Source organism: Panthera uncia, chromosome E1, assembly GCF_023721935.1.
Source record: "Panthera uncia isolate 11264 chromosome E1, Puncia_PCG_1.0, whole genome shotgun sequence".
NCBI lineage: Eukaryota > Metazoa > Chordata > Mammalia > Carnivora > Felidae > Panthera > Panthera uncia.
The window spans coordinates 3,036,491-3,051,786 of record NC_064814.1 but is presented as its reverse complement, the minus strand read 5'-3'; the positions used below and the strand labels follow the sequence as shown (position 1 = coordinate 3,051,786).

The following is a 15,296-nucleotide window of genomic DNA, read 5'->3' as shown; positions in this document are numbered from 1 at the left end:
TATGAAATACTTAGGGTAAGTTCGACAAAAGTTGTGCAAGACCCGCCAGCTGAAAAGTACAAACCACTGTTGAGAGAAGTTAAAGAAGTCTTAAATCAATGGGGGGGCATAACTTGTTGATGAGGCAGAAGACTCCATATGGTTAAGATGTTAATGATCCCGCCCCCCTCCCCGGCCAGCCAAGTGATCTATAGATTCAATGCCATCCACATGGAAATTTAAGGGGCCTAGAGTAGCCAATACAACTTTGAAAAACAAGAACAAAGTTGGAGGGTTAACATCACGTGATTTCAAGATTTATTATAAAGTTATGATAGTCATGACGGTGTGCAATGGCACCAAGACAGACTACATATAGATCAAAGGGATCAGGTCCATATGACAACAGATTTTTGACAAGGTTGCAAAGGCAATTCAAAGGAGAAAGGATAGTCTTTTAATAAGTAATACTGAAATCAATGCACAGCTTCAGTTCAGAAAAATGAACCTTAACCCATACCTTGTACCACATGCAGGAAGGAACTCAAGATAAACCAGAAACCTAAACATAAAATCTAACACCTACAAAATGTCTAAAGAAAGTACAGGAGAAGAAAATCTTTGTGACCTAGGGTCAGGCTAAGCTTTCTCAGATACAACATCGTAAGTATGATCGTAAGAACAAATGGATAGACTGGAATTTATCAAAATTTAAAACGCCAGCTCTTCCAAAGACACTGTTACGCGAGTAGAAAGACAGATCAGTTAGGAGGAAATGCCTGCACAGCATGCATCTGTAAGGGACTTGTATTCAGTATATATAAAGAACCCCCCCAAATGCAACAGTACGGAGACAAATACCCAATTTAAAAAAACAGGCAAAAGTTGGAAAAGACACTTCACTGAGGATGATGGACGTCAACCAACCACATGGAAAGATGTCCAGCATCACTCATCAGCAGGGAAATGCAAACGAAACCACGATGAGACACCACCCCGATGCCCATCATAATGGCGAAAATTACCACAGCCAACGGCACCAAGTGTTGGAGAGGATGTAGAGTAATCGACAAGTGTTGGAGAGGTGGGTGTAATTCCCGTACGTGGCCGGCGGGCAGGCGAAATGGTACAACCACTTGGGAAAAACACTTTGACGTTTCCTTAAAAAGTGAAACACAGGCTCACCATGAACTCTAGTCATTTTGCTTGTGGGTGTTCTACCCGAGAGAAAAGAAGGCATGTGTCTCACAAACACCTGTACGGGAATAATGTGTAATAACCAAAAAGCTTGGTGTCTTTCCAGGGGTGAACGGAGAAAACACGCCGTAGTGAACTCGCAGCGTGGAACACCGCTCGGCAACAAAAAGGCATCAGCTATTCGCACACACCATGACCTGGGGGAGTCTCAGAATACTTATTCTCACAACAAGAAGGAGCGCATACGGTACGATTTTATCTGTCTAGAACGTAGGGAATACACACCGTTCTAGAGCGACGGGACTCACGCAGATCAGTGTTTGCCGGGAAAGGGGACTGGAGAGCACGGAGGGAGAGACAAAAGATACATCCTTCGAAGGAGACTGATGGATACGTCCAGTATCTTGATTGTAATGATGACGTCAGGGGTACAAACAGGTGTCAGAACTTAATCAAACTGCACACTCTAACACGCGTAGTCGATTGTGCGCGCAGACCTGGGCAAAGCTGTTCAAAAAACAAACGTGCGAAAACCTGAGCTTACGAGGCAGACAAATCGCCGCGTCACCCCTTAGGAGGGGGATTCCTTGACCTACACACAGATTCACCTGAGGACTCCTTTGGTTGTTTCCCTGTAAAGTAAGACTCGGTTTACAAAATGGCACGTCCAGGAGGCTCTGCCTTGCGAGGGGGAGACCTCGCCGATGAGAGCACGAGGCCCACGCCGGTACACTTTCTTCGTCTCCCCCCAATCGAACTGCATCGGACGCTGACGGACAGCCCCCAGCCCCTCCCAGGGGACCCTGTCATGCACAGGAACAGGAGCCTTGAGCTCTGCCTCACTGTCCCCGTCCCACCAGTGAGCGGGGCCAGGACTGCCCTTTCCACGAACCCGGGTGGCCCTGCGGTGACCGGCTTCTAGGACACAGCCCCCTGGCCATTTGGACAGTGCCCACTTTTCAGGCCAGCGTGTACTTGGGGGTAAAAACAATACAAGAGATCACCAAAAGGAGTTTCCGGTGTTTGGCTCAGGCGGACATCAGACCCTGCCACCCAACAGCTTTGTTTTGCCTTTTGGATCTGCGGAAAACGCTGGGCTATCTTGGGCACAAGGCCTGAGACCCAGGAGCACTGCCCCCAACCCCGAGGAAGCCAGCGGGGAGCCCAGGGTTACAAACACATGGCGCACCTGCACTCTCTAATCTGTTCACAACAGATAATACATCACAGCTACGATAGAATTTTCTGCAAAGTCAAATTCTGCAAGCGAATCTTCGAAGGAGATCGGCTGCAGGCGGGTGATGGAGGTTTGGCTGCAAGGAGTGCGCAGACCGAGGGCTGGGGTCATGGACCGGGGATTGGGGCCAGGAGGGTCCAGTCCCCCCCCACGAGGGTCACTGCTGGGACCTGAGCCGATTCTGCGGCCCCCTCCCCGAGGAGACTGGGCCACGTGGGGACATGCAGCACCCCAGGCTCCGAAGGCCAGGGGAACGCGCATCTGTGCCCCAAGTACCTGGGGTCGGGGGTGGGGGCAGAGCAAAGGAGCGGGGAGGAGGGACTGTTTCTCTGGCTGGTGGCAGTTGCTAAGCAATGTCACCCATAAACACACTCCTGTCCCCTCATTTCCCTTCTGGCTCCTCTGGTCCCCACACCTGCCTTCCCAGCACAACTCGGGCTGGCGCTTTGGGGGACAAGAGAGGACACGCCATCTAGTGCGAAGCAAGCCAAACTCTCCATTCTCTGCCCCCCCAGCCCCCTCCCTCCAGTGAGCAGGGAGCCCCGGAAACCCCTGGCATTCTTCAGCAGCAGCACCCAAGATGTTCAACATGCTCACATCTGTCAAAAACTATTCAGGAAAAAAAAAAAAAAAAAGAAAGTCTTTATACCTTTTATTCAGCCAATTTTTCCCGAGGCACTGTGGGCTCTCTAAGAAAAGAAAAAGAGAGAGGAGAGAGAATTACAATCAATGTCGCCACCGCGCATCTGGTTGCTGGCTGCTATTTGCTCACTGACTAGTCAAGTCTGGAGGAGGGAGCGCTGCCTCCCCGGGAGCCAAGGAGACCTGCCCCAGGAGAAGCCCCTGTGCCGCGTGCGCCTGCAGCGTGGCCGGGAGCCCACGTCTGGTTTAACGAAGACAACGGAAAACACAACGCTGTGGGCCTGGGGTCCACATTTTCCTAACCCGTCTTCTGCGTAACTCTGGGGACACTCTCGTGTGTTTTCTCTCTCTCTTCCGCTCGCCCCGAACTCTGAGTTTCCCTTTCCTCTTCTTCCCCCCCTCCCCCAGCACCTGGTTCTGAGGTTACCTGCACACAGAGACTTTGCCGACTGATGGAGGTATTTAATCCCAAACCGGGACCTCCCTCTCCCGCCCCCGGTCACTCTGCATGGATCTCTTCCCACCTCCGAGGTCACTCATGGCGGGTAGATCTATTTTCATATCAGTCAAAGTAGGAATGGAGGTAGGAGCATATTCTAAATCCCACAAACACACGATTTCAGCAGTGACTACACGTTGTGTGGAATTGTGTGCCGTTTCCAGGAGCTTCCATCAGCAGAGGTGGCCCAGCCAGACTAGCAGGGGCCATGTATTTACTCATTTTACGGTCCGAGGCCTGGGGCCAGAGAGACCAAGGCACTTGCCTAAAGTCACAAAGCTGAGCTTGGGGGCCTGGGGACCGCACAAGTGTGTCTGAACCCCTAATCCTGCCTTCAGAGATTAGAAACGAGGGGTGTGCTGCTTTGGATGCTGTGTCTCCCTCTCTCTCTGCCCCTCCCCTGCTTGTGCTCGCGCTCTCTCTCTCTCTCTCTCTCTCTCTCTCTCTCAAAAATGAATAAATATTTAAAAAATTGGCAAAAAAAATAGAAATGAGGGGTGTGCGTGTGTCCACTATGTGCTTCTTCTGGACATAAATTTTCCTTATTTATATCAATAAAGTTTCAGAGTTTCTTTTAAAAGATTTTCATTCTTAAGTAAGCTCTCCACCCAACATGGGGCTCGAACTTGCAACCCCGAGTTCAAGGGCTGCACATTCCACAGATGCAGACAAGCCAGCTGCTCCTTGTGTTTCATAAGTATATGTGTACGGATTGTGTACATCTTGTTACTTTTTTAATTTCTATGTTTTTAATGTTTATTTACTTTTGGGAGTGGGAGAGAGAGAGAGAGAGAGAGAGAGAGAGAGACCGAGCATGAGCAGGGAGGGGCAGAGAGAGAGGGAGACACAGAATCCGAAGCAGGCTCCAGGCTCCGAGCTGTCAGCACAGAGCCTGATGCAGGGCTCGAACCCACGGACCGTGAGATCATGATCTGAGCCGAAGTCAGACGCTCAACTGACTGAACCACCCAGGCGCCCCAATGTTTATTTGCTTTTGAGAGAGATAGAGAGCGAGCAGGGGAGGGGCAGAGAGAGAGGGAGACACAGAATTGGAAGCAGGCTCCAGGCTCCGAGCTGTCAGCACAGAGCCCCACATGGGGCTCGAACTCACGAACCGTGAGATCACGACCTGAGTCAAAGTCGGACGCTCAACTGACTGAGCCACCCAGGCACCCCAGTGCACATCTTTTTAAATTGTGGCAAAATACTGTAAAATTTATCATTTTAACCATTGTACAGTGTACAAGCCAGTGGCATTAGGTACAGTCACATGGTTGTGCAACCAGTATCTGGTTCTAGAACTTTCTGTCACCCTGAAAGGAAACTGTATACTCCTTAAACAGTCCCTCCCCCTTCCCTTCTCCCGTGTGTGTGTGTGTGTGTGTGTGTGTGTGTGTGTTTTAAACTTATCATAAACCAGAAAAAAAAAAAAAGCAAGCGAAAAGCTTCTAGAATCCAAAGGCACCCAGACGGGGCCTCTTTCTTGAGATGGAAAAAATCACTGTCGTTTACCATCGTCAACATGGTCCTGAAGAGCAAATATAGACAACTGTAGCCTCGCTCAGCCCTCGTAACCCTAAGGAGCGTGCACTGTTCTATCCTCCCTTTTCACAAGAGGAAATGCGCGAATGGGCAAAGCAGCGGCACCCCCAGTCACCGGGACGGCTGGTTTCCTGGGGGGCAGGGTCCCACTGCCCACACTCCCTCTCACCCGCTAGAGGAAGGTGCCCTTCTCGGCGGGCAGTGAACACTTAGCTGCACAGAGCCCGCCGGACATGCTGTTGGAGCTGGTGACGGTCACCACGGCTGCGTTTTGTGGGCGGTCTCCCCCCGCCCCCCCCCCCCCCAGGGCCCCCGGCCTCAGCAGAGAGGGCTGTGGGCCAAGGTGGGGCTCACACGGTGGGGAAACGGGCGTTGAGGCGGCCCGGCCGCAGCCTGGTTGCTGATTGGCGCGTTCCCTCTCCGGCACGGTGGCAAAAGCCACTTCTGGCACGTTTGCACACGCGGCTCACGGAGGGACTCTGAGGAGGGGCAGGCGTGATCGGAAGGCCCTGCCAGACGAAGGCGTCGTTACAAAATGAGACGGATTGAATCAATCCACTCGCATCAACCGCTGCCTTCAGTTGATTTGGGGGTTTTCTTATTGTTGACTTTTTCCTTGGTTTCTTAAAGTGAGTTTTCCTCCCGATTCAATTTAGTTCCATTTAATCCAATCCATCCAGCCCCGGTGAGCAAACAGCCCAGAGCGCGGGTCTGGGCCAAGTGCACGGCACGGGAGCTGGGTGAGAGGAGTCTGCCTCCCGGCCCCGGAGTCGGAGGGTCTGGGGTACAGGACCGCGCCTTGCCCGCCCTGCGTCCCTCCCACCCGACAACTCCCACGCCTCCCTCTGGATCCTCTGCTCTCCAGGCTCTGTGCCCAACCCGCAGGTTTCCTCTAAGTGCCGGGGACGCTGGGCCCCGGGATCTGCAACAGGCGACACCAGCACAGGTCAGGGCGGGCAAGGCAGTCCCATCCTTACCCGCCAGCCTTGACCTCCAGGCTCCTCGAACAGTCTCCGAGTTCCCCGAAATGCCTCTCACTGTCCCGAGTGTCCTCGTTTGGGCAAAGCAAAAACCATGTAGCATGAACACCGGCATTACACCTGCCGGGTCCCTGTCGGGAGACTCAGAGGCTGGGACCCACGTCCATCTCCAAAGAGCCTCCGTGTTTTTGAAAAATTCAGAACCAGAGGGATGGTTGGAGGGCCCTCTGAGCCCGATGTCTCCAGCATCCGTGGCACACAGAGGGCAGCCCTGTCTTCCCTGAGCTTCAGGCCAGGCCCTTCCTTGTCCTCTGTCGGGGGGAGAACCTCTGGGGGGGAATGAGCTCTCCCCCACGCCTCGCGGTGTGAAAGGGAAGCGGCCCCCATTTAAACCCACTCCTGCTGTGGTCCGGCCACACTCTAAAGGACGGGCCGACCTGGATGGGGCCTGCCTTGCATTTCTGGGACGAGCAGGGGCTCCCCGCCCGCCTCTACTCTAGCACGTCGCCCACCCCGCCCTACCACCCGTCCTGGGGGCGAGGGACGGAGAGGGAGGGAGGCCCCCCCGGAGCCTTGCTTGATGACGCCCGAGGGCAAGCTCGTGGGTCAGGAAATACGGAGCTGATTCTCGGCCTCTCTGTTAGCAAACACTGTTCTCCGCCGCTCAGCGGGATAATCAATTATGGTGATTTTTGCCTGGATGATCAGGTTCCTGGAGGAGCACAGCTCATTAGGCCAGGGGTGCTGACTTCCCCACGTGCGTCTGTGGAAAGACCCTTCAGCAGAGTCCAAACAGAGCGAGACGCATTCACCGAACTCGGAGGGTCCTCGCCCAGCCCACCCCTACTGCGACGGCCTCCACACAGTGTCTGCGGAGCCATGAGACGGTGGTGACTCTGCCGGGCGGGGGAGGGGGGCATAGACTGCCCCCCACCCGTAGGCGTGGGAACTCCCACTGTGCGGCACGGCCTCCCGCACTTGACTTCAAACCCCACCTGCAGAGCCTGGCTCGGGGCCGCCCCCCAGGGAGGCAGTGGACGTCTGCTGAGTGAATGAATGATTGAATGAACGAACGAACGAACTAGCCAATAAGCATTTGCCTCCAGGGACCTGAACTGCACTACCATTTAGAAGAAGGGATTGGGGGGCACCTGGGTGGTTTAGTCAGTTAAGCGTCCAACTTGGGCTCAGACAATGATCTCGCGGTTCGTGGGTTCAAGCCCCACGTCGGGCTCTGTGCTGACAGCTCAGAGCCTGGAGCCTGCTTCGTGGATTCTGTGTCTCCCTCTCTGTCTGCCCCTCCCTAGCTTGCGCTCTTTCTCTCTCTCTCTCTCAAAAATAGATAAACACTAAAAAGAGAAGAAGGGACTGGGTTCTTCTAGAGTGATCTTTGCTCTGGGGGATCCCTGTCGTGGACGCGATTCACCCCCCCACCCACCGCCACGAGGTGGGCGATGTTCTCCCCGACGGCCGGGTGAGAGAGGGGCGCTCAGATGTTCATCCCGGTCCACTCCACCTTCGTCCCAGCCTCCTGCGCTTCCGGGGAAGGGTGCTCGGACCGCCCGTCATTCTGGAACACCTATGCTCCTCAGCTCCAGGGGCAAGAGTCAGCCGCAGGTGCCTTTGCTCCGGTGGGGGTGGGGGGGGAAGCGGCCTCTCCCTGAGGTGGGTCCAGGAGGGAAATGTTTGCCCATGCTGACGGGTCCAAGGACGCTGCCGGTGACGACAGACCCAGTTTTAAAAACGTTCCTTTCTTTATATATTTGAGAGAGTGAGAGAGAGGGAGGCAGACAGAATCCCAAGCAGGCTCCACATTCAGCGCAGAGCCTGACACGGGGCTGGATCCCCCCACCCCACGATCATGACCGGAGCTGAAATCAAGAGCCAGACGCCTAAGTGACCGAGCCCCCCGGGCGCCCCCGACAACAGACCCGTTTTTGCAGGAGGAGGCTCCGATGTCTGCAGCAGGGAGAGGGGGTCTTTCTACCAGAACATGGCGCACGTAACGAAATGCCCCGGCCTGGGCGGCTTGAGCAGCGCCGGAGGCAGGGAGGTCCAGGGTCAGGGTGCGGGCCCATTCGGGTCCCGGCCGGAGACTGCTTCCTGTCTTCCTGCTGTCCTCACCTGGCGCGCACCCAGCGAGCTCTCGTGTCTTCTTACCAGGACCGTAATCCCAGCCTCGGGGTCTCATCTGACCCTGTTCGCCTCCCAAAGGCCCCCTGGTGCCGTCACGGTGGGGGGGCAGGAGGTCAGCCGGAGCACTTGGGGGACACACTCATTCAGTCCGGGATGCACGGCGGGCCCGCTTTTGCTTTGCTTTTCTCCTTCTGTGTTTTCCCCACGCGCAGGGACAGCACTGGTTTTTTCACAGGACAGACGCCACTGGTGTTGAATGTGTTGCAGGGGTGCAGCTGCAGGTGGCGGGAAGGGCCTCGGGGGGGGGGGCTCCCTGCCCACCCCAGGGGGTGCACCTGCCCTCCTGGAGAAGGGGGGGGGGCTCGGGGTGGCTCCGGGAGGCCTGCCTGTCCTCCGTGACTCCTGTCATCTTACCCGGGATTTTATTAAATGGCCCGTTTTGTACTCTCTCTCTCTAAGGGGAATTGGAGGTGAAGGGCGCAATTTTATAAATAAAAAATTAACTGTGGGTGGCTTAAACATGACTTTTGATGATGGAGATCATGATGTTAGAGCCACTTCAATTTAAAGGGTTTTTTTTTTTTCCTTCTGAAAAGAAATTCACCTTTGGAGAGGAGAGGAGAGAGGAGGGGAGGGGAGGGCGCTGGCTCACATCTCAGAGGCCTCAAGCCACTGTGGGAGGGACTGGGAAGTTCTAGCAGGTTCTGGCCATCGGGGTTTTGAGCCCACAGCCCACACAGGCCTCAGGGTGGGGCCAGCCCCTGAATGGCCCCCTCAGGGCAGGGCAGGCGTACGGTCACTCTGTGCTGGTGGCAGCCTGGATCCCTCTCCCAGGAAGCCTGGCGGGGCTCAGGGCCTGCCCGCCAGAGCCCCCGCTACAAGGTGTGTGCCCTCAGGCCGGAAGTCCTGTCCCAGTCCGGCCCCTGCGATACTGATCCGCTGCTGACACCGAGTGCACACGGGTAAAGCCCACCCGGCGGAGTAGCGAGTCTCCTGGTCCCAGGACACGAGCAGAGCAGCTCTGCCCGTGTGTACACCCTCCCACCTGTGCCCCAGGCCTTCCTCTGCCTTCCTCTGACCTGCTGTGGCCAGCGGGCTCCCTCCCCTGGCTGTGTTGGGCTCGCCAGGCCCAGCCCAGTGGCCCGGAGCTCTGCACGGCCCTGGATACCTTCATCACATCACTCCGGCTAGATCTGGGGGGCTGGGGTCTGCGGGCACCTTGCCCTCGCTGGGAGGGGCCGTGGGGGAAGAAGCTTCTGTGCTTGGCTGAACTCAGCATGGATCTGGGAAGTGAAGGGGGCTCACTGGTCCCAGGACAGGTGACACCCGCAGCCGAGTGGCATTTATAGCATCCACGGTGTCCACAGGCACTGCTGAGTATCACCCTCTTGCCCCGGGTGGGCCAGGGGTGGAAACTGAGGCCCAGAGAGGGAAACTCCCCAAGGTCGACAGAGTCCAGAGACTCCGCTGTGGGCACGGAAACTTCCCTGGGCCCCCGAGCCCTGGAGAGGAGGCAGGCGGGCGGGCGTTCAGCTTCTTCCTGAAGAGCTTTCAGTAGGCACCCCCGCTGACCAGTCCAGCATCGGGTTGTTTCGATGAGTCTGCAGGACCCCACGGGCCGATGGCGCGCGGACAAGATGCCAGCTGTACCGGGTGGAATCACATCCCCCAGAGACACATGCCCACCTGGAGCCCCAGAACGGGATTCCCTTATTTGGGAACAGGGTCTTTGCAGGTGTAAGGTGTAGTTAAGGGTCAACATGGGGCCGCCCTGGATTAGGGGGGCTCTAGCTGCAATGAGTGTCCCTCTGGGGACCAGGAAGGAGAAGACACCAGGCACAGGGGACAGGCCGTGGGACGACGGAGTCAGAGCTGCAGGGACACGGCCACAAGCCAAGCACAAGTCTCAGCCACCAGGCGCTGGAAGAGGCGGGAAGGATTCTTCCCCTAGAGTCCCTGGCTGGGGTCTGCTGGCCCCCAGGCTGTGAGAGAATAAAGCTCCCTGGTTTTCAGCCCTCAGGCAGTGGTGATTTGTGTCAACAGCCCCAGGACAATAATCTTCCGGCCTTCAAATGCCTTACAGCAGCCAGGGCACAGCCCTGTTCCGGCCATGGCAGCCCTTTCTTCCCCCTCGGTGACCACCCCCCCCCCCGACATTATTCCTGACATGCCAACCCCTGGGACGCTCACCTCACTCGTGTCACACAACTGGACCCTGCGAAATCACCTTTTAGAGAGACGGACCTCAGGAGAACTGTTATTCCCCTGGGGGTATTTTGAATCTACTGTTTAAAAAATTTTGTTTTGGGTTTTTTTTTGGGGGGGGGGGTTGTTCACATTTTTTTTACTGTGGTAAAATATATATAACAAAATTTACAATTTTAGCCATTTTTAAGTGCAGTCCAGTGGCCCGAGATACATTCTCACTGTCGTACAGCCATCCATCCGTCCACCCACCTCCGGAACGTTGCCATCATCCCAGGCTGAGACTCTGTCCCCATTAAACACTAACTCCCCGTCCCCCGTCCCGACCCCAGCCCCTGGAAATCTCTATTCTACTTTGTGTCTCTGTGAATCGGACAACCCCAGGGACCTCACGTGAGTGGAGTCACACGGTGTTTGTCTTTTTGTGACTGTCTGACTCCACATAATGTAAGGTTCCCGTGCTCGGTCCGTGTGGTAGCAGGTGTTACAATTTCCTTCCTTTTTGTAGCCGAGTAATATTCTGTCGTGTGGAGGGACCACATTTTGTTCCTCCATTCATCTGTCGCTGAGCATGTGGGTTTGAAGACAATCATACAGTTGGCCGTGTTTCCGGTCTGGCCGCCTGCACGTTCGGGAAACGACAACAAAAAACTGTGCCTGAGCCTTGCTAATTGAATCTCAAAGCCCCGCAGCTGTATTTTCCTGTCCTGTCTTTTCTGCCCTCTGATCTTGACTTCTATCTATGGACACACTTCCCTCTTATTTCCTGTTGCTATGCAAATGGTACAAAATGGTCTACACAACACGATGGGGATAAAAGCTGCAAGCGATGGCCGGCTGGTGGTCTCCCAGTCATTCCTGAGGCCACACGGGGCCGTGCACCGCCTGGACAGGGCACCCCGTCTCCCAACCGCCCAGTCTCCAATGGTATTTATCGAGGCCGGCAGGAGGGGCACGGCGACCGAGAAGGAGGACGTCCCCGCCCCCCGGGGGGCGCTGGGGCTGCGGGCCCTGCACACCTTTGCCGGCCTGGTTTCCTGGCCACGCTGGCATATGCCGGTGTCTGATTACGCCGACCAGGCTTTTCTTCTTCCTAACGCAAACCGAAGGGCAGCAGAGGCCCCATCTGTGCCGCTCCCCGGGGAGCTGGGCGCCGCACGCCATGTTCCCTTCAACACTCAGCTGAAATGGAGTTCAGCGATGGCCATGTCCGGGCGGCCGTCCAGTCCCCACTTGGCTGCGGTGTCTTGGCGCCCGTCCCCTCTGTTTCTTTAAAAGCTGGCTCTTGAGTACGGACAGTCAGCCCGGGCTAGGTTCAAAGCCATGGTGGGGATGGGTCTCCGGTGCCAGTGAGTTCGCAAGGCCCGTCCAGCGCGCCCTGCAGGTGCCCTGAAGGGGCACAGTGGAACCTGAAGATGCACGGCTTCGCTCTACGGAGCGAGGCAGGTCCGGGCTGAGAACTCATGGCCCCTGGGCGGAAGCGGTGGGTGGGACGCGTGGGGCTGGTGCTGCCCGCTTGTGTCCGTGAGCAGCGCCAGCAGGGGATGGGGAGGGCGGCGGAGACGGGCCAGGGAGCTGGGACGACGCACAGGGCGGACAGCGCCATTCAACACGCAGACGATCCGTGTGCTGGCCTCTCAGACGAGGCATGCTTTCTATCAATAATTTAGACATGCCCTTTCTCCTTTGGGAGACGGGCAAAATCTCATTTCCTGAGCAAATCCCCTAAGAAACCAACCTGTTCATTCCTCTAAGACTTTCAGAAATCTGTCTCCATCAACCCACTTACAAAAAACAAAAGAAGGTGATGGGTTGAGAGTGCCGAAGGCTGGGTGCTAGGAAAGCCGTCTGTGGAGTGCATGGCGCCCGCGGGCCCTGGGACCGTCTAGGACCACGCCCCCTCAGTCTGCCCCCTGTGCCCCCCCACCCCCACTGGCTTCTGTAAAGCGGGAGACACGCTGTTCCAATGTGAGGCAACAACTAGAAAATCACTCGTGGGAACAGAGGGACACGAGGCAGAGATTTCCATCTCGGGAAAAAATCGGGGGATGGGATGGCTGCAGCCTTCTCCAGCGTCCCACAGGGAAGAGAAGATCCCGGCAGTGCTGGGCGCGCACAGTAGGGCCAGGCCTGGTGTGCTCGTTAGACCTTTGGCAAGTGCTCAGCCTCCAAGTGCCTCGGTTTACTCTCCTGTAAGTGGGGTGAAGAGAGTACCCACCCCTCGGTGCCCGTGGCTGGGAGGAGACGGCCATCGACGACAACGGGCAATAATGGCAGACCGGCTCACTGAGCTTGCAGCCGACCCTGGCTGAGTTTCACCCAAAGCGGAAGGGGAGGGTGCGGCTCTCCCCCGCCCCCAGCGCCCAGTCCCCGACCACAGGGGAGGGAGGGAAGTTTGCAACAAACCCCCAGAAGGGGCCCCAAAGTGATGCCCAGGCTGACGGCTCCTTCCACCCCGGAGAGTGGGAGTCTAGGAGACTTCAGTGGGCTTCACCTGCACCCAGGGTCTCCTCTGTCCAGAAAGAGCACCACGCCCCCCACACGAGCAGGTTTACCCGGGAGGCAACACATTTCAAGCGAACACGTTTCACGTATGGAGTCTGCACTGTGTTCTCTGTGGTTTAGGGAGCAGGTTGCACAAATCGTCATTCGTCCTCCCCAAAGGGCTGCCGGATGGGTGCCCCCGTCCCCGCGTACAGGTGGGGAAGCTGAGGCTTCTCCAGGTGGCCACGCCGGCAGTGGCCGGTGGCCTCGGGTGGCAGAAGTGTCACTGTCACGTTCTTTGGGGGGACGAGGCTGGAAAGGCCTGGTCGGGTGCTGACACACAGAGCAATTCAGCGTCCGGCCTCATTAGCCGCGAGACCCAGCTCTGCAGGCCTTCTCGTCCAGGCTCAGGGCTCTGCAGGCTTGACCGGCGATCTGGGCGACCATGACCACTGCCTCGTCCACCACTGGTGGACCCCTGCCCGCCGGGTCCTTCCTGTGAGCGGGGACCTGCCACCGGCAGGCTGGGGAGGGGTCTTCCTGCTGGCCCAGCCAGGGCAAGGCCCCCTCCCCTGGATTAGCAATGTCACAAGCCTCCGGCCTCTTCCCGCAGCTGACAAAGGACTCCTGAGACCCCTAAGCCACCTGAGCCCCGCAAACCCACTTCTGGAAGCACCACGGAGCCTGGGCACTCGGCACCATCACTGCCACCTGCTCCAACAGGGGTGCTTGGGTCTCCAAAGCCCCCGTTTGTGCTGGGGCTGCGGGCTGGTGCGGGGCAGGTGCTGGGAACAAGGCAAAGCCCACTTTCAACAGCCTCCCTCTGTTCTGCTCCAACCCTGCTGCATAACCGGGCCTCTGGTCTTCTGCGTCCTGATGATTTGACTTTGAGGCCTATCTGACCCTGACCCTGACCCTGAAGGGACTGTCCCAGAGCTGGCTAATTCCTGAAGGACTGTGGCTTTAATGTGCAAACCAGCCAACGGGAGGAGCCTCCATCCACTCGGGGCCACTCCCCCCTGCCCTCGTCTCCCCAGGGCCGGCACCAGACCACAGTCCTCATGTTCTGGAGCCCGGTGCGATGATTCAGCCTGCCTGTCCTGTGCCTGTGCACCTGCCACACTGGTCCTTCCCATGGAAACCACAGCAAAGGCTCGTGCCTGCATTTTCCTGCTCCCTCTGCCTCCTGACCCAGCCTGGTGTTTCCCATGAGGGGTACCTCCTGCTTCTAGGCAACAGTGAGTACATAACAATCTGTACGACCGTCATTTCTGTGTCTGTGTGCCTGATTAAACAAATCCTGGGTCCCTTTGAAATTTTTTTAATGTTTGTTTATATTTGAGAGAGAGAGGGAGCAAGGGAGGGACAGAGAGAGGGGGAGGCACAGAATCTGAAGCAGATTCCAGGCTCTGAGCTGTCAGCATAGAGCCCGACGCGGGGCTGGAACCCACAAACCGCGAGATCATGACCTGAGCCGAAGTCGGACGGTTAACAGACTGAGCCACCCAGGCGCCCCAAATCCTGGGTCCCTTTAAAGCACCTGCTGGTCTCTCCTCCAGGGTCTCAGCTCTTGCAGGGGGAGCTGGCTCTTGGGGGAGGGGGGGCGCTGAGTGCTTCCCCAAGGGCACGAGGAGTGAGTCGTGGTGCAGCTTCCAGGCTGAGCTCAGCCCGACGGCCACTACCACGGCCACCTCAAAAAGATGATTACCGCTCCATGATTCCCTTTCGGGATTAACACATCTCTGCTCACTTTACCAATTCTGGAGTCTTCTGCTGGAAAGGGCCTCAGAAGTGAAGAGTGAAAGTGGCCTCCCATCATACCCATGTCCCGGCAAGCCATCTGCCTGCGACTAACCCACACTGACAGGCGGTTAATTTGCAGATTGTGCGGGTATCGACAGCTCTGTTCATTTAATAATAGATAGTGGCTGTCCTCTGCTCACGCAGAAAGTCTTTGCTGAGACGGGAAACATGATAAATTGTGAATGTTTTATGCGCGCATTCCTGAGCCCCCGGGGCTAATGGGCAGGACTCTCAGTAATAATTACAAAAATGACTTTTGTTAGGGGAGGGGCCCCTAACGAGGACGGCTGAACTAGCAGAGCACAAGGTGTGGGCAGACGGGCTTCTGGCTTCCGTGTCTGGGCAACACCGGTCGAGTATTTGCTTCAGCAGACGGATGTGTTGGGGTGAGGTTCACAGCTCTGCCTGACCCGGATGACGTCGGATTTACAGAAACAACAGAGCAGAGCTGAGGTTCACAGGAGGGATCCCCTGCGGGCTCCTTGGACAGCCTTCCCTGGCTCTCCGTGCCCCCCAGCTGCTGGCCAGCCTCCAGAGTGGCGGTGCCTCTGGGCTTCCCTCCCTTTGCCCCTTCTCTTCCGAGCAGCGCCTG

At 56.6% G+C, this 15,296-nt stretch overlaps 1 protein-coding gene across 3 annotated transcripts in view; it reads right to left on the bottom strand.

The window, feature by feature from the left end:
* RBFOX3 (RNA binding fox-1 homolog 3) overlaps nt 1–15,296 on the bottom strand; it is a 365,776-nt gene that overhangs the window by 118,434 nt on the left and 232,046 nt on the right. For all 3 annotated transcript variants that reach the window (XM_049635557.1, XM_049635558.1, XM_049635559.1), the window contains exon 4: nt 3,063–3,102. The gene's annotated coding sequence lies outside the window, so the exon portion shown is untranslated. The remainder of the gene's footprint in view (nt 1–3,062; nt 3,103–15,296) is intronic.